The following is a 23,747-nucleotide window of genomic DNA, read 5'->3' as shown; positions in this document are numbered from 1 at the left end:
GGCGGGCGGGGAGCGGCTCCGGGCTTCAGCAGTGACACTCGGGAGAGATCAGCACTCCCGTCTCAGCGGCGCGAGAGAGCGGAGCGAGCCCAGCCGCGCCCCCGCCCCCGCCGCCGCCGCCGCCGCCGGGTGCGCCCGACCCTCCCCGCGCCGCGCTCCAGCCTGGCGCCGGTGTCCCGAGCGGCCGTCCGCCGAGCCCGCAGCCGCTCCCAGCTCCGCCGCAGCCTCCTTCGGCCGCCTGGCCCCCCGCACCCCCAGGCCTTTTAAAAGGACCTCCCGCCGCTCGCGCGCTCTGCCCCGGGGTTTCCCCTGGCCCCGCGCTTCGCCCCGCTCTACTTCTCAGCAACTTCGGCGGCCGCGCGCCGCCGGTTGTCGCCCGCCTTTGAAGTTTGCAGCGCCGGCCGCAAAGTTAGGACACTTCGGGCGATTTCATTTTCCCCCCCCTCTTTTATCTGCCTCCTCCTCCAAGTCCTTGTGGTTCCTGAGTACCGGTGTTCAGCATCTTGGCCGGAGCAGCCTAGGACGTGGACTTGTTCGCACTCCACACCTCGGGGAGGGATCTTTCCTCTTCCCCTCAGAAAAATATGCATTTTGCAAGGTAAGTAGCGAGGAGGAAAAAAGAAAAAGCCGACGTCCCGCTGCCTCGCCCCGCCACCCGAGACCTGGCGCAAGGAGTGCCCACCCCGGCGGGCTGGTCGGGGAGAGGGCGAGGCGCTTATGCCGGGGCCCGCCGGGCGCTCGGTCCTTGCTGGGCGAGGGCGCCGGCTCCCGAGGAGCTGAGGGCAGCAGGGGCGTGGAGCAGGTCCCCGCGGGTGCCCCAGGCGGGCTTCGCACTGGGCGGCCCCGGAGATGCAGGGAGAGCGTGCTCAGGCCCGGGACGCGGGAGCGGGTGCCCGGGGTGCGGCGGCGTCCTGGGAGCCGCGGAGCCTTAACCCCCCGACTTGGCCCGCCAGCCCCGGGTTCGTGCCCTCCGCCCGCCGCTGCAGGAAGCCTGTGGGACCCGGGGTCTCGCAGGGCGCGTCTCAGCGTGAAGCGAGAAGCCAGGGCTCTGGCTGGTGCGAGGGGCGGGCTCCTGGCGGACTGTCCCGTGGTCTCTGCCCGGCCTTGCCCCGGAGGACCTCCCACCGCTCCGGCTCCTCCGGCGTCCTTGGCGGGTTAAGGCGAGCATCGTCAGAGAAACTTCCCCGAGCCGAGCGGGGTGGCCCGGTGACCCGATCCTACTTTTGCCGGGAAAGCAAAACTGCCACCGAGGGCACGCTTCTTCCCGCCGCAGATGGAGCGCCCCAGTCCCGTCTGTGCGGGAGCCGGGGTTCGCCCGCCCTTCGGGCTGCAGTCGGGCCGGCCCTGACCCTTTGGAATCCGAACGAGCGGCTCCAGGTCCCAGCTGTTCTCTTGGAGCTGGGGGCACTTCGCAAACTGCTGCTCTAGGGGTACGGTTTCGGTCCACTCCGCTCCCTCGGTACCCCCTTCTCACCGCACACTTCCTCCCGCGGAGGTCGAGGCGGGAGGACTCCGCGCAGCCCCCGCGCCCGCTGCGCGCGGGTCCCCGAGGCCCGCGGAGCTCAACTCGGGCCCCTCTGCGCTCGGCTCAGCTGGCCTTCGGGCGGGTCGCGGGTCCCCTCCCGGTCCCCTTCGGGGCGCTGCCCATCTCCCTCTCCTGGGTACAAGTCGCTCCCAGAAACCGAGACCTTGAGCGGGAAATGAACCTGAGAAAATGTTTCTGGGTGTGTTTGTTAATTGGTGTAACAGAATTCTTTTTAGCAACTTAGTTGGGTTGTAATTTTTTTTTTTATTTCTCATCTTTCGATCCCGCTAAATCACACAAAATACATGTGTATGTATTTTCGTTGCTGATCTCTCCGAACACACTAAGCTCTCTTCCCCCCCTCCACCCCTCCTCCTCCCGCCTCGCTTCCTGAACCTTTTTTTCTTTTCTGAAGGAGGGAATCTCCGCACCTCCTCCTCCTCCTCTCCTCCCACCCGATCCCTGAGCGCCTGTGAGAACCAGGGGAGTCGTCAATGGAAATAAATAGGACCCCGCTCCATTCTCCGCCCCCTTCAAACAAGTAAAATCCTCCCCGGGCTCGAAGAAGTAGAGATAAAACATCCCTCCCGAGGGAGCGGTTGTCGGCATTTGATGGGATTGAATTGTTTTATTATCCTGAAAGACGTGACGGATGGATGCGAGAGCAAAGATGCGAATAGACCAGAGTGTACTGAGGGCTATCGGTATTTATTACTCATTATTGTTTATTAAAAGTGATAATAAGGCCCGTAACCCTAGCTGAAGGCTGTGTTTATAGTTGGTTTTGATTCTATGTCAGTCTCTTATTACAGTGGTTTCAGAAAGTGAAAACACCAAAAGGATATTAATTCCTCACACTCGTTCTGCATATGGAATTAATCAAATGTCAAAAAGATTCTGTCAGTTTACCAAAGTTTTAACCCATGAACTTTCATAAGGTTGCAGTCATATAAATGTCCGCATTTGCCTCAATTTGTCTTCTTAAAGTTCAAAAAACTTGGCAACATAATTAATTATGGTCCCAATTCCCATTTTCAATCTAAACCTATATTCAGGATTATATTAAAATATCCCATCATTTATCCTTTAAAAGTGACTCTGAAGAGTTTAAATTCTTGACGGGGTGGGAGTGGCTGTGGGGAGCTGGAAATGAGGGACCCAGAAATTTTGAGAAATACTATTTCGTATTACTCTCAAAAGCCCTTCACTTCTTCCTTAAAAAAAGAAATAAGTTTTTTCCTTTGCGCAGTTCTTAACTTCAGTCAATGTACTTAATCTTTACCACACACTCGAAACATAACAGCTGGCAGCTTTGTCTGTATTATTGTTTTCCTTTTTTACGTCAGAACATTTTATTCATTAAACCTGTATGTTGAAGTCGAAGTCGCAGGCTCAGCGTGGCAGTAGCACTGTCTTAATTAGTAACTATCATAAAAAAGAAGCTAGAACTCTGTAATGGGCCTCAATGGCTATGAATTATGTGTGGTTTAAATTACACATTTATTTCAGCAGAGATGAAACCATGAATACAAAACATCTTTTAATCACTTGCAGATACAGCTTTTATCTCTTTAAAATGTAACAAGTTATATAATTGAAAAATACCTTTCTGTGAATGAGAGAAGCCCCCTTCCTCAGTTTATTTGTCCTGAGTTTATTGAACATTCAGGTAGTAAAGTATGAATGTTAAAGAGTAAAGAATAATGGCATATAAGGGAATGCTACATTTGAGGTAGCCACAGTGGGTCAGATATCAATGTTGCAACTTTTTCAGTTGGCTTCATGAGCCTGGTGATTCAGATTTTCATTTTGTCGCTTGGATTTACTGACCAGACTGTGTGATAGTGGGGGAAATGTGTTGTCAAGCTCCATGATTTGAAACCAAGGTGGGGAAAGATAGAAATAAAGTGTTTCTGTGTTATCTTCCTGTGTTCATTTTTCTATTCAGTCTGTCTACACATTAGAATTTTTATTTTAAAGCCAATTGTGTTTTTGTTGTCATTTTTAGGATAACTTATTTTTCATTTTGCTCTGACGGATGAGTAGATAGTAGGAATGAACAGTTATGTCTGAATTAACAGTATGAGTAGTGTGATTTCACATAATTTGCCTTGATTTAAATTATTCTAATCCCTCTTCCTTAGTCTTCCCCATGATTAGGTGGTTGGCTATAGTAACCAGGTTGTGTTCTCTGAAACTTATTTGCTCCCTGTCTTCTTGTCAGGTGTTGCTTTGGGGACCAGTGCATTCATAGTAGCAGCCTGGTAATACATGAAACTTGCCAACGTCAATAGCCTTTAGGCAGACACCAGAAAGAGAGCGTGCTCTATGATCTTCTGTACTGGGTCAAAGGCAAGCATAACCTGCAAAGATCAGTCAGATTATTCATTTGACCTTGAAACAGTATCTGATACTCTAAATATTTGTTTTGGAATGATTATTCTGAAAAATGTAATTTATTCTTCCTCGTTGGTTCACAATTATTTAATAGAAGCAACAGCTTAAAAAGTTTTAGTTGGATAGTCAGTCACACCAAATCTGTGTTGAAACAGATTTTAAAATTCAAGTCCTCCAACATTTAAATACTCCATTTAAAAATACTTTGCAATTTAAATCCTGAATTAGGCTAAGTTCTGCTTTATTTTTCCTCTGTATTGCTCCATTTAAAAATACTTTGCAATTTAAATACTGAATTTGGTCTAAGTTCTGCATTATTTTTCCTCTGTATTGCAATGCAAATCGATACCTCAGATGCATGCAATTGTGCTTCCACACGTTAATTTCTACCTAGGAAGAAAAGTAAATACTGCTGCTGTTGTCATTGTGGTTAAAGAAAAAAAAAAAGAATCATATAGTATGACATGGAAAAACAGAATTGCTAATATTTTATTGAGCCACACAGTGGTATATTGACCATAAATTCAGTTTATATTCCTTGGGAAACCAGCACCATTTTAGTGTGAAATCTGTGTTTATTTGGATGTGTGTGTATCTATTGCCACTTCTGAGTTGACACCTGAAAATGTATGGTTCTGTGTCCCACCGATGCCCATGCCAGTGTCAGAAGCAGGTGGTTTCTTGGCTGCTTACTTCCTAAACACACTTCTTAAACTCAAAGATGCTATATCTATATCTGCCCCCTCCATTTTGATTTTTTTTTTTACCAAAAACCGCAAACCAACACATCCAGACATTTTAGTCTTTTGAAATATTTGGAGCATATATATATATATATGAAATATATAATATTAATTCACCCAAAATAAAAAAGGCATTGCTTGTTTTACATTTTAAAAAGTAAGAGTAAGGCATTTGATCAGTATGGAATAAAAGCAAACTAGCAATATGTTTCTGCAGATTTTTCCCTTTGGGATGAAGAAACAGATTTGACCACAGAACAGCTGGATATTGGGTCCCATTACAGTGTCAATTTTTTAAAGAACTCACCAAGCTAGATTTGATTTAAACTTTGCTTTAAAGTCTGCAAACTTCAAGTTTATAAGTATAGAAACTTCCAAGATTACATGTTATTCCTTCAGTAAGTTCCGGATCCTTTGGAAACTGATTTATTTTAGTAAGTTGGTGAATAGATTTTGGCTTTCATTTGTTAATTTTTCCTTGTAGCATATTTGGAAATGACACATATTTAATGTTTCATATATTTGAAGTATTTATTTTCAGTTTCACTTATAAAAATTCTGAAACAACTCTTTTGAGAAAGAAAAATGTGGCAGAATGTATATAGTTAAATTATCAAATGTCTCTTAAAATTATTCTTTTGAAAGAATTTGCTGCCTTTTGCATAGTTGTAAGAAAAGAAAAACATTTTTAGAAATAATGGGGTTATATAAAGTTTGAAAGGAAGATAACAAAAATTGATTATACAGGATTGAAAATCAACTCATTTGAGTGGAACTCGTAAGACACGCTCAGCCGTGTCTGACTCTTTGTGACCCCATGAACTGTAGCCCGCCATGTTCCTGTGTCCATGGGATTCTCCAGGCAAGAATGCTGCAGGGTAACCGTTTCCTTCTCCAGGGGATCTTCCCAACCCAGAGACTGAACCCAGAGATTGAACCCGAATCTCCTGCACTGCATGCAGATTCTTTCCCCTCTGGGCCACTAGGGAAGTCCACCATTTTCTCTTAGACACTGCCTCTGCATATATAATAACCAAATAACAAAAATCAAGTTAGCAATATGTACTCGTGTCTGTTTTCCAGCTGAAATGATTTCAACCAATAGTCTAAATGGTTTCAGCCGATACTAAAGGAACTGATAACTGTTTTAAGTTTTTGTCTGTTAGTCTGTCTTCTCTCTAACATGAAATTGAGGTCAAAGCCCTCTTCTTCCAGCTGCACACTCAAACAGCAATGTATTCCACAATCAAAAGATATAGCCAAAACACATGGGTTATATTCAAATGGGTGTTTTACTAACAACAAAAGATTTCATAGCTACCTCTTTCTCTCTGTGGCAACATCCATATATATATATAGATCTAGACAAAATATGAAAGTTTATCATTTTCTAAAATAAGTAGTAAAAACTGAATCTGTAATTAGAAAGATTTGTGAGGCATGATACCTTCTTTTGGAAATCACCATGATTATTTTTAAAGTTATAGAAACTATGAACAAGTGTTTGTATGCAAAGATAGATAATATCATATCTTGACAGTTGGTGAAATGACAAATGCTGTGGTACTTACATGGAAATATTATGTTTAAAAGGGGAAACTCTAATGTAAAAGAGCTTGATTTATTTAGGGTTAATTTCTCCAAGGTAGGTGCCTCTTGGAGTAGATAGATGGTTACAACTTTAACACATCACAATGAAAAGTAAACCCTAGCAATGCATGTGCGGAAAGGCAATGGCACCCCACTCTAGTACTCTTGCCTGGAAAATCCCATGGACAGAGGAGCCTGGTGGGCTACAGTCCATGGGGTCGCTAAGAGTCGGCCATGACTGAGCGACTTCACTTTCACTTTTCACTTTCATGCATTGGAGAAGGAAATGGCAACCCACTCCAGTGTTCTTGCCTGGAGAATCCCAGGGATGGGGGAGCCTGGTGGGCTGCCGTCTATGGGGTTGCACAGAGTTGGACACGACTGAAGCGACTTAGCAGCAGCAGCAGCAGCAGCAATGCATGTGAACCTAGGAGATGGCTTTCATTATTTTCTTTTGCTCAAGTCATACGTACTCTAAGCCCATAGGCATTGCCAAGTGTAACATTATGCATTTTATTCCAGCAATAAAATGTGTTTCTGATTAAATTATCGGTCATACCAAACACATACCCATGATCATCAATGTACTTGATCCTTCTTAGTTATCTTGTTTAAAATACATTTAAAGGTAAATAATAAATACTAGTGTATATATCATGATTTAAATCTAAATGTTGTTCATATGTTGATAGTACTCAGTAAGTGTTGTAATTTCACATTAAATAATAACATTCACTAAAATTCCCTGATACTATCAAAAGCTTCGGATCAGGTTGATTGAGAAGTAACTAGATCCTGTAATTGAAGAGATATTTGTAGCCAGCAGTGGTGTCAGAGATCAGAAACAGCAGTGCTGGCTATAACACCCGGCAAACAGAAGACACAGCGGCCACTTGACTCTGGCCCCTCCAAGTCTCAGCCGGAGAGCATCTCAGTTCTAGCACTGATCCTTCAGAGTTTGCTAAAATCGCTATGAAAATACATTACTTTCTGTGGAAAAATAAAATTGCCTGTTTAACGGGAGATGCAAATTTAACACTCTAACAATTGCAGTAGCAGAATTAACTGTACTAGTGGATAAAGTAACAGACAGGACCTCCAAGACGTGTCCTGAGAGCTAATGGGGACCCTGCCTCAACGAGGTCTCTCACGGTACTAAAACACCACCTGAAAATATTTGATTGTTCATTTTTAAAGTAGTTTTGTTTTTCACTGTCCTCTATAAATATGAAAATATCCCTGGGATGGGAAACAGGGTAAGCAGCAGTTGGCTAATATCTTCCAAAGATGTTAATAGCTAGATAAAGCCAGATTGGAATGTGGCTAGTTTAAGACAGAATTTTAGAGAGGGTGTGTCTTGCGCTCTCTCAGCCTCTCCTTTAGACAGCCTACCTTTACATACCTCTTCTATGTTCTCTTCCTCTGGTGATCCATGCTCGGTTTCTTATACTCTAGTGTAAGTTACACCCAGGGCCAGCTTCTTGGGCTCCATTTAGGAGACCCCAGTGCTCAGTTGCGGAGAAGGCAATGGCACCCCACTGCAATACTCTTGCCTAGAAAACCCCATGGACGGAGGAGCCTGGAAGGCTGCAGTCCATGGGGTCACTGACGGTGGGACACGACTGAGCGACTTCACTTTCACTTTTCACTTTCATGCATTGGAGAAGAAAATGGCAACCCACTCCAGTGTTCTTGCCTGGAGAATCCCAGGGACGGCGGAGCCTGGTGGGCTGCCGTCTTTGGGGTCGCACAGACTGAAGTGACTTAGCAGCAGCAGCAGTGCTCAGTTGAATGCTCTGCCATTGCTGAAATTCTGTTGTTGCAATCTTGAAATTCTTTATTTATGAATAAGAGATCTTATATTGGGTCCCACAAACTGTGTAACTCACTTTCATCCTACTTTGGTGGGAATTTAAGACAGAATCTTGATGTCAAGGAATTGAAAAGGACATTTGGTATTGTTTTTACAAGGTTAGACCCAGTGAATATTTGATTTAAAAACACATCAATATTTGATTTTAAAATATTTTAACTAAAAGATATAGGAAACTCTTTTAAACCACTGAGGCAGAGGATTCCCATTGCCTCTAAAATTACACTGACTAGTTAGTTATCCAGTTTCTAATAATGTCAGTCTTGTAGACCAGCATTCCCTATGTGTTCTTTTCTCCTTTTTACAGAAACACAATGTCTCATTATGATGAAAGGAGAAGGTAGAAGATGCTTTATTTGTATTTACTTTTATGTATAAAGAAGGAAAATAAGTTTTGTTAATATTATTTAATATATCTATTGAAAAAGACAGTGTTACTCACCTTATCGTAAGGCCATTGAACAATTAAAAAAATAGCCAAGGTGATAGCTTCTATGAAGTAAAAATAATGTGAAGTGAAAATGACATTCTAATCAGCCTTTACAAGAAGTAAGCTCTGCTCACAAATTAACTAGAAAAAAATTAAAATATACAATTGAATCCACTATAATTAATTATGATATTTATCTCAGTATGGAATGGCTTAAGTTATTTTATATAAATGAAATATATATATATATATATATTTTTTTTTAATCGCAACTCTAGGAGATTTGGAGATAACACATTACAGAGCCAGAGATACTGAAAGTAGGTGAACAGGTAGCTGAAAAAGCCTCAGTTACATTAGTCATCATAATCTTCAAAAGTATTCTTATTTGTGCAAACATCTCATAATTCCTGTTATCAATAATCAGCTATTGTACTCCATTATGTTCTGAATATTTCAGTATTTTAAGAGTTAAAAAAGTCTCATCTTCATGCTCATAAGAACATATATTGTGTTACTGCTACTGCTAAGTCACTTCAGTCGTGTCCAACTCTGTGCAACCCCATAGACGGCAGCCCACCAGGCTCCCCCATCCCTGGGATTCTCCAGGCAAGAACACTGGAGTGGGTTGCCATTTCCTTCCCCATTTGAAATTTTTTTTAATTTTATTGTTTTACAGTGTTAGTTCAGTTCAGTTCAGTCGCTCAGTTGTGTCCGACTCTTTGTGACCTCATGAATCGCAGCATGCCAGGCCTCCCTGTCCATCACCAACTCCCACAGTTCACTCAGACTCACGTCCATCGAGTCTGTGATGCCATCCAGCCATCTCATCCTCTGTGGCCCCCTTCTCCTCCTGCCCCCAATCCCTCCCAGCATCAGAGTCTTTTCCAATGAGTCAACTCTTCACATGAGGTGGCCAAAGTACTGGAGTTTCAGCTTTAGCATCATTCCTTCCAAAGAACACCCAGGGCTGATCTCCTTTAGAATGGACTGGTTGGATCTCCTTGCAGTCCAAGGGACTTTCAGAAGTTTTACAGTGTAGTCAGTTATTAATGTATTAAGGTTGTTTCTGTGCTTTGGATTTCACAATATGAATGGAAAAGATTCTATTTATTAATATTATCATAGCCCTTGACTGTTTGTAAGGTATTTCCACATCTATCATTTTCCTTAATCTTCACAGGAACCCAGTGAGGAAGTTATTATATCCTCCTACTGAGAAATCTGAGACTCAAATTTCAGACAAACTGAGATAAACTTATCTGAACTTACAAACTTTTAAAATAAAGTGATAACTCTTTGGTTTCAGAAGTAAAATTGATAGAAATAGCTAAATTTTTAAAGTGAAAGTGAAGTCGCTCAGTAGTGTCCAACTCTTTGTGACCCCCATGGACTATATATATAGCCTTCCAGGCTCCTCTGTCCATGGGATTCTCCAGGCAGGAATACTGCCGTGGGGTTGCCATGTGCTTCTCCAGGGGATTTTCCTGACCCAGGGATTGAACCCGGGTCTCCCGCATTGTGGGCAGACGCTTTACCCTCTGAGCCAGCAGGGAAATTTAGATTAATTGCCAAATTAATTTGCAAGGACACAATCTGCTTAATTTTTTAAAATAATTTAATGATTAAAAAATAGCATTATTATCGTATAAGTCCACAAGGCCTCAATCATAGGCTGCCTGTGTGCTACATTTTCTTTATTTGTTTTATTTGTTTCTTTGTTTATTTGATATTTGTTTTGATAGTTTAACTTATTAGGAAATTTTTTAGGGGAAAATGATTACATTTTCCACTTTAAAATCTGTGTTTAAGGTCATGCTAAACAACTTTTCTTTGAGAGCAAACACATTCAATTTAAAATAACACAAAGCTTAAGCAAGGATAAGTAGATAAATAATGCCCCACACCTGTCCTTTGAGAAGGCTAAGGGCTTTCTTTTCAATAAGGAGAATTTTTCAAAGTGAAAGTGAAATGGGGTAAAAATTGCTGACTGTATATAAGGTCTGGTGTAAACCTCTCCTGTCTCCCCACATCCCCAAACACTGCACAGATTCTACCCCAATCACAAAAGGCAAACTAGTTCATCACTTTGCTTTATTAAGTCTGCATGTAGCTAGGAGTACTGGAAACCCACTCCAGTACTCTTGCCTGGAAAATCCCATGGACGGAGGAGCGTGGTAGGCTACAGTCCATGGGGTCGCGAAGAGTTGGACACGACTGAGCAACTTCACTTTCACTTTTCATTTTATAGCTATGGAATCAATTCTTGTAGACAAATCTCTTTTCCTTTCTTTAGCCCTCCTCTTAAATAGTTACACTGACCAGCCATCCAAATCTAGATGTTAAAATGCACTAAGATACACTATTTGTTGTGTCTGATGTATATATGTGTGTGTAACAGACAAAGATTTAACATACTTTAGAAATAAGTTGTCTGGAAAAAGAAACAATAAAACATTTTCCTCACAAAGTGGAGTCTAATGAGAAAATTAAAGATTAAAAAATGAGTTATAAGTGTATTAGAAACATATACCCTCTAATTTTGAAACATATTCCAAATATATATGGTAGGTTTCAATTCAGTTCAGTCGCTCAGTCGTGTCCGACTCTTTGCGACCCCATGAATCGCAGCACGCCAGGCCTCCCTGTCCATCACCAACTCCCTGAGTTCAACCAGACTCACGTCCATTGGGTCAGTGATGCCATCCATCCATCTCATCCTCTGTCGCCCCCTTCTACTCCTGCCCCCAATCCCTCCCAGCATCAGAGTCTTTTCCAATGAGTCAACTCTTCGCATGAGGTGGCCAAAGTACTGGAGTTTCAGCTTTAGCATCAGTCCTTCCAACGAACACCCAGGGCTGATCTCCTTCAGAATGGACTGGTTGGATCTCCTTGCAGTCCAAGGGACTCTCAAGAGTCTTCTCCAACACCACAGTTCAAAAGCGTCAATTCTTCAGCTCTCAGCCTTCTTCACAGTCCAACTCTCACATCCATACATGACCACAGAAAAAACCATGGTAGGTTTAGTACTGAAAAATAAGTAAGCTGCAAAGTCCGTTATTAACATCAGTAGTTAGTCAGTTCACTGGCTCAGTCATGTCTGACTCTTTGCAATCCTATGGACTGCAGCATGCAAGGCCTCCCAGTCCATCATCAACTCCCGGAGTTTACCCAAACTCATGTCCATCGAGTCGGTGATACCGTCCAACCATCTCATCCTCTGTTGTCCCCTTCTCCTCCTGCCCTCCATCTTTCCCAGCATCAGGGTCTTTTCAAACAAGTCAGCTCTTCACATCAGGTGGCCAAAATATTGGAGTTTCAGCCTCAGCATCAGTCCTTCCAATGAATACCCAGGACTGATCTCCTTTAGGATGGACTGGTTGGATCTCCTTGCAGTCCAAGGGACTCTCAAGAGTCTTCTCCAACACCACAGTTCAAAAGCATCAATTCTTCAGCACTCAGCTTTCTTCACAGTCCAACTCTCACATCCATATATGACCACTGGAAAAACCATAGCTTTGACTAGATGGACCTTTGTTGGTAAAGTAATGTCTCTGCTTTTTAATATGCTGTCTATGTTGGTCATAGCTTTTCTTCCAAGGAGCAAGCCTCTTTTAATTTCCTGGCTGCAGTCACCATCTGCAGTGATTTTGGAGCCCCCAGAAATAAAGTCTGTCACTGTTTCCCCATCTGTTTGCCATGAAGTGATGGGACCAGATGCCATGATCTTCATTTTCTGAATGTTGAGCTTTAAGCCAACTTTTTCACTCTCCTCTTTCACTTTCATCAAGAGGCTCTTTAGTTCTTCTTCACTTTCTGCCATAAGGGTGGTGTCATCTGGATATCTGAGGTTATTGATATTTCTCCCTGCAACTTGATTTGGGGCTCAGTGGTGAGCCTGTGAATGCAGAAGATGCAGGAGACACCAGTTTGATCCCTGGGTCAGGAAGATTCCTTGGAGAAGGGGGTGGCAGCCCATTCCCGTATTCCTGGCTGGAAAATTCCATGGACAGAGTAGCTTGGTGGGCTACAGTCCATGGGGTCACAAAGACTCAGACACAACTGAGTGACTCAGCATGCAAAAAAAATAGTAATTCTACACTACAATTATTTTATTATTTTACTCATAATGTGACATTTTTGAGAGGTAAGATTTGAAGTTAGTCCAACTTTTAGGGTTTTTTTTTTTTTAAAAAACAGTGATTTCTAAGAAAGTTGGATGGAATTGCACATTTCAGTGGAATAATGAGAGCTATTATAGACATGTATACCACATATTCCAAATATCCTAAACTTTTAAAGCCCTTTAAAACACAATGAGGAATAAGTAAATTCAAAGAATGAAAATATTTATACACACACACCCATATTAATGCTTCAGCCACCAAATTTAGTCTTATAATTGAAAAAACTCTATGTTTAAAGTTTATTCACACTTACAAAAGCAAGGACCACAAAGAGGCAGTTTGGAAACATCCTTTTGTCTTGGTGGGTTTTATCTTGTAATGAACACCCTTGACCCCCAAGACTCACCAGCTGCAGCTTTTCCTTAATGATTCCCTTAAAAAGATATTAATAAGACTGAAAGCCACACCTAACTATATCTCTTACTTTTGAGGTGGGGAGGAAGGAATGAAACAATTGTGGGTGTGAGCTCCCATACTGGGTCAGTATTCTGTAGGCTGTCATCTTTCTAGTGGTTCTAGGGGTATATGTTTATATTATTTCATCATAATTTGCTATAAGCTCTTCATTACAAGTGACTATGAGGCCTGTCTGCATCGTCTGCCTTTTGAGTGTCCTGTTCTTCAGTCATCCCTTAATCCAGAAATAATAATGCAGAACATCCCGGGAACTGAGCCTAATCCTCAGCTCTCTCATCTCAACACATGCCTCTTAAAGCCTTTGCTGGATCTAGTGCCTAAAAAGCCTGCGTACACTCACCTTTGAATCAGTTATAGCCCACCTTTTTTTATTAAACAATATTGATGTCTTCAGATAAGGCATATCTAGGGTAACAAAAGGAATAATAACCATTTCTTACTGTCTGTGTGATTATTGTTAAAAACTTAACATCTCACCCTTTCCTCTGTGTTTCTAGTCAGTCTCTTGTTCAATAGGAACCTAACCTTTTACCTGATCGATTAGGTAAATAAAGGTAGAATAATCTGATGCTGAAACTCCTCATATCTCTGTTTTAAGAGCAAGTCAAAACGTGTCTTTTGCTGTTGAATAAAATTGGACAGCTGGCTTATAGTATTTGTTAATGAACAGAACTTTCTTTACTTTTAAAAGAGCACACATGTCTACCATTTTTAATCTTATTATAATCCTGGGAATAATTGTCTTCATTTTGTAGATGAGGGAACTGAAACTCAAAGAGATTAAGTAAGAGGCTTGCACTTTTGCTTAAAGTACAAAAACCAATAACTGTTCAGTCAGAACTTTTCCAATTCTGATCCTCTTCCTCTAAGTCCAGTGATTATTTTCTATTTTAGGTAACTTTCTTAACAGTCCCCAAATGTGAATGAATAAATGAATACATACATAAAAATTGCACGACAGGGGAGAATGGAAGAGAGTAGAAAAACAAACCAAAACTTAAATTCAAGTATTTGTAGAAACATATAATCCTGAATTGATAGAAGCAAGAGACAGGAGAATGAGACAGCGAAAGACGAGAGTCTCTAAGCTACTAGATTGTCAGGAGCCAGACACTGATTCGATCTCTGGGTCAGGAATAACCCCTGGAGCAGGAAATGGCAACCCACGCCAATATTCCTGCCTGGATAATTCCAGGGACAGTGGGGCCTGGCCGGCTACCGTCCACGGGGTCGCAAAGAGTCAGACAGGACCGAGCACACATATTCGGTGTCCTTGAAGAACGTTCTCTCTCCACAGGCGTGGCTCTGAGTGTACAGTTTGTTTTGGGCCTTGGATTTGAAGGCCAAAGAGTTTAAATACTTTTACTTCATTTTACCAGAACAAGATACTCGTGTGCCCCCTTTCTTCTGGAAATAAGACTAATCTAGTGTTTAACCATGGTCACTGTTTAAGGTCGCTGGTATATCTGTCTCACCCACCTATCACTGGATTACAGGATCGTGAGTACAGTTTTTTTACATTACTGTTGTGATTTTGTCCTGGCTTCGGCACAGAAGCCAAATCCTCTTTGGCAGCAAGCAGGCTTTAGTGCTGTCGTTACCAAAACAACTGCTGGCGGGGAGGAAGGAGTAAAGCTTCAGGATCATCAGATATTGGGGAAAAGAAAATTGTCAAAGGCTTTCATAACTTGTGTCCTATTTAGCTTTTATTATCCTTTGTGAAACAGATTCCATAAAGCAGCAACAACTGTCCGTGTTGTTGTCGTTTGTCCATGACACACCCATGAAACGTCACGCACTTCTGCTTGGAGTGGGTTCTGTGTCACCGCTATAGAGGGGGCGCGTGGCTTGCCACCCTTGGGGTCTCAAGAAGACACACAGACAGAATGCAAAATGGTTTGCAGTAGGAGTATGAGCGCAGAAAAGTGCACAGCTCGATTTCTCTGCGGTTGCAGACACTGGAGTGAAGAGTGCGCCGTAGTTTGCCCCCAGAGAGGGGGCGGGGGTGCCCCAGCCGCAGGGGTGGCAGGTCCTCCTGGAGCCGGGAGGGTGTAGAAGTGAGTCTGCAGGAGCAGAGGGGCTGTGACCCAAAGGGCCTCGCGGGCGTGGCCTTCAGACTCTGCTTCATGGGAAGCATATGATTTTTTTTTTCAGCAGAAGAATGGAATCGATTTCGTTTATCAAGGGGACCGAGCAGTGCTGTGTAGAAGGACTGAGAGATCCAGGGGACACGGGTGTGAGAGCAGGCAGGGGAGGGTCAGTAAGTGGATGTCAAGGTGCTGGACATTTGGGTAGAGAAGAGAGAGCGCCTTTGAGAGGAGATATAGCAGGGGAGGGGCGGGATGTGATGGGTCATGCAACCTGGGGATCACAACCTCAGGGAATGTTGAGGTTCCTGGTTTAGCAGCTGGCAGGATGAGTGCTGCTGAAGTAATACCAGTGTGCACCGATTTCAAGGCAGCCCTTCAGCAGTCTCGCCAGGTCTGTTGTCTGAAATGGCACTGTGTCTCTGGTACTGTGCCCTTTCAGACAGCAAACTTGGAAACCAAGGTTCAGAGTGGTCCCACCTATTTAATTTGCCCACAGTAGCGATGGTATGGAAGGGTTCCCGGTAACAGAGCCCAGATTCAGGTTGGCCACTCCACACGTTGAGGGTTAGAAAGGAAGGAAAATGGGTCTGGAGCTAGCAATCAGCCTGGAGGAAGCAGCCAGCAACCATCCCCAGTGGCCTTGCACGGCCCAGAACGTTTAGGGATCTTTCTAATGGGAGACATTTCAAATTATCTTCCGACTCTTAGCAACCCCAAGGACCGCAGCACGCAAGGCCTCCCTGTCCATCACCAACTCCCAGAGGTCACTCAAACTCATGTCCATTGAGTCGGTGATGCAACCCAGCCATCTCACCTTCCGTCGTTCCCTTGTCCCTCTGCCTTCAATCTTTCCGAGCTTCAGGGTCTTTTCCAATGAGTCAGCTGTTCACATCAGGTGGCCAAAGTATTGGAGTTTCAGCACACATCTTGAATACATAAAGAGTATTTGTGTTGTTCTTTTTTTTAAACGTGTTAATTTTACAGCTCACCACTACCACTTTATTATTACCTGCCAGTTCAAGATAGGATTTTTTAAACCATCACATCTAATTAAAGCTACTAGTTACTCTTTGCTGAAGTCTCTATCAGTAGTTGGGGGCACTTTGTATATGTGACCCTCATGTAATGGCACTTCTTAAATAGCTTATTTTTATATTTATGACCTTGCCTTCTGATACGTACTATGAACAACTGTGTAGAGTTTTCCAAAAGATCCAGGAGAAGGAAGAAAACCTGCTGTAGTGAAACTGTCAGGTGTGCTCTTAAAGTGAAAGAATGAGATGTTTTAATAGTGTCTTCTGAACTTTCTTCCAGAACCAAAAACTTTTGTTAGAAAATCAGCTTTTACGAGAGAAAACTCATGGCCTTGTAGTTGAGAATCAGGAGTTGAGACAGCGGTTGGGAATGGATGCCCTAGTGACTGAAGAGGAAGCAGAGACCAAGGTGAGTTATGTCCTTTATTTGGTGCCATATGTAAGAACTGGTTTTAAGTGACATAACCTCTTTAAGGATATTCATTTTTCAAGGGTATAGTGAATAGTACTAAGTCCTAATAACTGGAATAAGTTACACAACTCTCTTAAGAGCAAGTACTAACAAATGCCGGTACTGACATGTGTCTACAATGCCAGCATTGAGGAGAACCAAGATAAGATGGGCAGTCAAAACTGACTTTGAATGCTACTAAAATTAAATAGCTCTTTGATGAATATGAATAAGAGAAGGGATTCTTTGTGATAGACATACCTTTCTGATGGAAGCGTGATGTGTGGGTTTTAATTTATGGCAAATCCAGTGATAACAGATATGTGGTCTAAGGTTGACTGGCAGTTCTGCTCTAAAAGTAATGTTCAGAACAAACTTTAAAAATAATAACATGGGTTCGACCCCTGAGTTGGGAAGATTCCCTGGAGTAGGAAGGGCTTTCCACTCCAGTATCTTGCCTGGAAATTTCATGGATAGAAGAGCCTGCTGGCTACAGTCCCTGTGGTTGTAAAAGTTGGACACGACTGATGTCTGAGTCAGCACTATCCAAAATATTATGGGCCTCAATTCACTACAGAACTTTATTACTAGGGATGTTACTCTTATTGAATATAAATAAGATAATAATTAAGAATAATAGTCCTGCTGAATCTTAGCTTGGGGAAGAAAAACATTTCATCGTACAGAAAATAAAAAGAAGTTAGCCTTACCTCTCTTTTCTTTTCTTCAAGGACGACTCAAAAAAATGGAAATACCAGATGTGTAAGGGAAAGATTTCAGCTCTAAAGAATAATTTTCTAGGGACTTCCCTGGTGGTCCAGTGGCTAAGACTCTGTGCTCCCAATGCAGGGGCCCAGGTTTGATCCCGGTCAGGGAACTAGATCCCACATGCTGTCAAGTCAGACCCAGCACAGCCAAAATAAATGAATTTTAAAAAAGTTTTTTTAGCTTTCTTAAAAGTTGAGAATCAATCTCCTGGCAAGCATTTCCCTGGGGACACCCAGCTGTTGGAGCTGTTCACTGACTGATCTTTCCTTCCAGGGGAATGGAGCGGGGCTGGTGGCCGGGTCTGCTGAGTCCGCAGCACTCAGACTACGTGCACCTCTGCAGCAGGTGCAGGCCCAGTTGTCACCCTCCAGAACATCTCCCCATGGACTCTGATGGCATTGACTCTTCAGACTCTGAGGTAGGGCTTACTCAGATTTTACTAAAGAGCTGTTTACTCGGTTCCGTCTGTGTGATGCCTGACACCCCTAACCAGACAGATGCGGGCAGTGCAGGTTTGTTGAGTTGGGGCTGAACATTGACTACCTCCCTGTTCCCAGGTGGTCTAGGACATGAGTGAAGGGTACATGAGTGGGTCTCGTGGGTCCCAGAGATCATCCTGTAGCAGAAGGATTAGTTTACATTATGGAACACTAAGGTCAGTTCTCAGTGTACTCTTAGCAGTTGAATGCCATTTATTTTTCCTTTTCTAGTCTGACATCCTGTTGGGCATTCTGTTCAACTTGGACCCAGTCATGTCCTCAGAGTCCTTCCCCAGTCTGCAGCCTGGAGCAGCTCCCAGAAGTGGACCCAGAAGGACCCAGTTCCTTACCGGCCTCCCCTTCTCCATCCTGGGGACGTCATCAGCCAAGCTGGAAGCCATTAATGAACTGATTCGTTTTGATCACGTAATACAAAGCCCCTAGTCTTAGAGATGCCCTCTGAGACAGAGAGCGAAGCTAATGGTAGGGTGAAAAATTGAGGAAGCACCTTTCAGCCCCTCAGAGAAAGATCACCCTGAATTCACAGTCTCAGTGAAGGAAGAACTTGTAGAAGATGACTTCATTCCAGAGCTGGGTATCTCAGATCTGCTTTCAACCAGCAACTGCCTGAAGCCATCTTCCTGCCTGCTGGATGCTTACAGTGACTGTAGCTATGAGGGTCCCCTTCTCCTTGAGGAATGTCCTCCCTGCTTGATGCAGACCATTCTTGGGAGGACCTTTTGCCAGTGAACTCTTCCCCAGCTGATTAGTGTCTAGGGAGTGATCCAGTACTGATGCTCTTGACTGTGACACTGCCTGGAGGACAGCCAAAGGCTGTGCTTCATCCAAAACGCAAAGTAGAGAGGGGTGTGGTCCTAGAGAATTCCTTTAAAGTATTTGTTCAAGCTCCTAGGTCACCCCAAATATTGTCTTTTGACCTTTAGTGGTCCGAGGTACATAGATACATTACTGTGATCCAGAATTACAGCTTCTGAGGGTGTACCTTTATCTTAAGGGCGGTGGTTGCCTGAAGTACTTACACAAGGTCACGCGATAAGTTTCAGACATGAGTTAACGAATGGTCTTTATCAGTTTCTCTTTTCCCTTCTCAGCATCCCAGGCTGCCTCCGACTTAGGTCCTTTAGTTTGCTTCTGCAAGCGGAACACCTACCTGAGGGGGCTCCTTTTCCCTATGTACAGTTCAAATAAAGATCAAGAATCTTTTGTAAAATTACAGAAAACTACTATGTAATGCTCGATGAAATCTTTCCGTGCTAGTGTAACTTTTGGATGGTGCTTTCTCCATTTATTTAAAACTACCTGTGCAATTAAAAAGTACAATGCAGTGTCTTTGTTCTCCGAATGTTTCTTGAACTTTCAAGTCTTCTTGTTCTTCCGGGTTTCACTGCCGTGTTAGTGAGATTATCCAACTTCACTGAGCCACTTTTACAGTGAGTGAAGGCCTTTCCCCTTAATTACCGCCTGCTTCAGTTCCTGGCTGCCCTAAGTAATACATTCTGACCAGAACTATATTTGAGACAGTTTCTTCAGCCTAACTGACCAATATTACAGCTAATAAATGGTAGAGCTAGAACATTTAACCGTTTTGCCATAACATCTTGTTACAGAAGGACATGCTATTAAGTATCAATATGGCTATTGATATTACAGAGATTAAGAGCATTTTTTAGACTCAGACCCCTGAGTTCAACTCTCCCACCCATTTAGCTGGGTGATCTTGGGCATAAAATACCACTTATTTCCTCATCTCAAAATACCTTATTTGCCCACCTCTAAGGGGTATGATAGTATCTCTAAAGGCTACTAGAGGATTCAAATAAATGATGCATTATAAGCACCTTGTACAAAGCCGGGCACCATCCCAAAAGTTGATGGTTATCTCCTATTCCACTTTGGAAGGGTTTTAATCTCTTAAAAGAGTTATATACACTATAGAACATGTTTCACAAAAGAATGAACCTGTTCAAGAAAACATCCTAGAGACAATATGACCTTCAAATTACAGACTTAATAACCTCATCATGCTGCCTCTTTCCTCGGGAAACCACTTAAGATATTAAAGGAGTTCCCTAATTGATAAAAATTATTTCACCCATGCCAGCATTCTATGCCAGTATTTACTGACTACCTCCAGGGAGGTCAGTGAAGATGGATTCAAAGAATCCCAAGTAGCAAGGCACAGCAGGCTATGGTTTCAACCAAGTATATTAATACAAAGGAATGCCTTTGGTGTGACTGGAGAATGCCCAGAAGCACACTAGTAGGCAAGACAATCTATGGTCACTGATGGCCAGAGTTCAGTCCTAGTGCCTAGCAGTGCAAACATGTTTAAGCTCTGGGTTTCTGTTTTGTAAATATAAGAACAGGCTTCCAGCTGCCCCCACAATTAAAAACCTTATCACTTGATTTTCTAGAACTGAAAACTTCAAGTGCTGAGAATCTATTTAGGGATTAAGTAAATGTGGGTTTCCCAGGTGTGTCTGTAGTAAAGAATCTGCCTGCCAAGCAGGAAATGTGGGTTTGATCCCTGGGTTGGGAAGATCCCCTGGAGAATGAAATAGGAATCCATTCCAGTATTCTTGCCTGGGAAATCCCATGGACAGAGGGCCTGGCAGGCTCCAGTCCATAGGTCATATAAAGAGTTGGACCAAACTGAGTGACTCAACAACACAGGCAAAGGTACAGATATGTTTAGCTTTCAAAATTATAGAACAAGCATCTGAAGTGGGGTTCAGGTAATTTACATTAAGTGACATCATGAAAGAAACAGCTGTATTAACAGGAATAACGCACAAGAGTATAGATTATTTGAGTGTTCATTTCCTGCACAGATGGGTTGAAAATGACTCAACACTGTGCTCAGACCTGAGAAAACACCTGACATTCAAGGGTATCTTCATATTGAAACACTAATTGAATAGTTAAAAAATGAAAATCAGGATCTTCCCCACAAAACCAAAGCAAGATTCCTATTAAAAGCCAAGTTGTCCATAGTTCTGATTAAAGAAAACAGGTGACAGATGGCTAGACACCAATTCCCTGACCCTTCAGACACCAACGTGTGCCTGCCTTCCTGCTTTCCTAGCAGGTGTGCTGCGGGCACAGGCAACGTAGGGACAGACATGTAGGCAGAGGAATTCCTACACCAGGAATTCTCATCTTCAAAGACATTCAACCAACCCCGTGACTTCTAAAGTTAACGAAGGGACAGGAAGACTGGCTTGTTTACCTGCCAACCGGTTTTAAAGACAACATCCTGTCTTCTGGAGCTGTACTCTAACACTGTATTCTAATTGCATGAAGTTCATCTCATATGCCACACTGGTAAGAGTATTTGAACCAAACAGATACATATACGACTGTATTCCCTCAAGGTGTTTAAAGTTACATTGCCTGAACTATACCCTTACTGTAGTTTATTTCAATGAAATCTAAACACGTTAGGTATTGCTGTCAAAAAACTGTATGTAAAACCACTGCTCAAGTAAGAAGAACCCTGGACCTGGTGAACTGATTATACTAAATTGTCACTATCTACTTAGGCTTAGTTTTCAAATCTATAAAAATAAATTAGGTAACTTTTAGCTGTGATTTTCAATTCAGGTAGAAAAGGTAACTGCATTGAAAACTCTGCCCACCCACAAATAGGGATCCACATTTATCACATAATGGTCGTAAATACATACAGGCAATACTGCACCCAGTGACCTGTCAACTCAAGAATGGAACGACCATGTTTCTGAACATTAAGGACTTTTCCTACTTCCTGGACTTGCCCAAACTTGCTGATTTCAGTTTACTTAAATGCAGAATACAAATGCCTCAAAAGTCCAAAACACTTAAGAAGTTTTATTGAAAACAATAAAATACAGAAACACCATATTCTCATTTTAAGTAAAACTGACAGCATCTTCCAGAACTTTCCTAGTATTCCACCTTTCTTATCACTATTTAAAAAACAAAGCCAAGTCCCAGATCCAAAATAATCAATGAACCTGCTGGTAAAAATATCTTCTTATGGTTAGAGCTACCACCCTACTTTCTTTTTTTTATTGGACATTTGCACCTTTTCAAGAATGAGTAGCAATTTTTGATTAATATCTGTAAGAACTGGACTTACTTTCTCCATATTAATTAAAAAACAAAACCACACACACCCTAATCAAACTCAGAGGAAATATACATTTGTTCATTAAAGCTCACCTGCTTTAGATAACCGTTTCTCATCACACATTAGCATAGTAAGCTAATGTTTGATCCATGCTGTAAAAGTTTTACAAAATGAAAAGACCTGTTAATTCCCGAGGGAAACCTTAAGGCAAAACAAAAAACCTTACCCTACAAAAAGGGAAACAAGCAAGTCATGGGGCCTGTGGAGACGGCTCAGATGAGTAAGCACCACAAGGATGAAGAAAATTTTTGTACAAACGAATGCGGGTTTAAAGAGGTGCACTGAAACATCCATGTTTCCCGCAGAAATGATGATCGTGTCAGATAAAATGACTCCTGAAACAAGTTCTGCCTGATTTCAATTAAACAGAATCCTGCTAGTTCTCTCCTACATAAGCTGTGGTATCAGAGCCTTGTTCAGAGAGCTCTTCCTACTGTTCACTATACAGACCTGGATCCCAGGCCTGTCCAACACCCCTACAGAGGACAGTATAAGTGTGTGTGTGTCCTTTGGAAAACTGTCATCTCTTCTTCACCTCAACACTGGGCCTAACTCCAATTCCAGGCAGTCACTTCCTCTTTATGAGCTGTAGAGAACTAACTTTTTATCTGGAGACTTCTTTAAGGCTACAAATGTTACAAGTTGGTCCCATTAAACAATGACCTAGAGGCAGCTGACATGGCGTGAATCAAACACGTGCATGTTTCAACAGACACAGTTTACATTCATCTCTAAATCTGAGATTAAGAAACTAGTAGCTGGTTTCCAACTGGTTTCAATACTGGTTTGAAGTCTGAATAATTTTACTGTGTAGACATTAAATATTTTGTTTAAATATTAAACATTAAATCTTTTCCTGACTATCCAGACAGAATAGAAAAAGCAGGAACTACAGGCAGAGAAACAGTCTAGTTAACAGACTTGTGACTTCTACACCATCTGTAACAAGGGAGGACTTCGGCATGGGTTTCAAAATTGCCTGGGAGCTGCCTCCTAAAGTCACCTCTACTTGGCATAAACCATTTTTTTCTACACAAGGTATGTGATTTCTACAAAAGAAACCCAGAAAACAAAACAAAAAGAACTGGGGTGGTCTCCTGCTGTCTGATTAAAGGCCAGTATTACACTCATTTAATAAGTTATAGTGGGTATTCTGTAGCACTAAAGGGACGGTCACTTTACTTTGTACTACTGAGTCCTTGCACGCAGAAGAGCTGTTCCTGAGAAAAAAATACTTCAATCCTGGTTACTCTCAAGAGGACACCCTGAGCCTGGTAGTGTCCTCCGGATGATGATTCTCTGGCTGGCAGGAAGCTATTCTCTAGTAACTTCTAGGCTTACTGCACAAAGAGTTGAAGCACCAGGCAAACTGGCTCTTTCAGTAAATCTCATGTCAATTGCTATGCATTGCTCAGTTAATTATTCAACCTTTCCTAAATTAACAGTTAAAAAAACCAAAAAACAACTTGCTTCTACAGGCACATTTCTTTAACTACTGAATAATATGCTGGCTGAGCTGATACGGCACTTTCTCAGGATGACTTAAGGAAGCTTTCCCAGAGCCAGTTCAC

General features: G+C 42.5%; 1 long non-coding RNA gene across 1 annotated transcript in view; it reads right to left on the bottom strand.

Moving 5' to 3' along the window:
• Nucleotides 1-23,747, bottom strand: part of LOC101903066 (uncharacterized) — a 172,592-nt gene that overhangs the window by 133,863 nt on the left and 14,982 nt on the right. The gene's annotated exons all lie outside the window — the stretch shown is intronic.

This window comes from Bos taurus, chromosome 17 (assembly GCF_002263795.3).
Source record: "Bos taurus isolate L1 Dominette 01449 registration number 42190680 breed Hereford chromosome 17, ARS-UCD2.0, whole genome shotgun sequence".
In the NCBI taxonomy this organism is placed as follows: domain Eukaryota; kingdom Metazoa; phylum Chordata; class Mammalia; order Artiodactyla; family Bovidae; genus Bos; species Bos taurus.
This window is presented reverse-complemented; position numbering and strand designations above follow the sequence as displayed.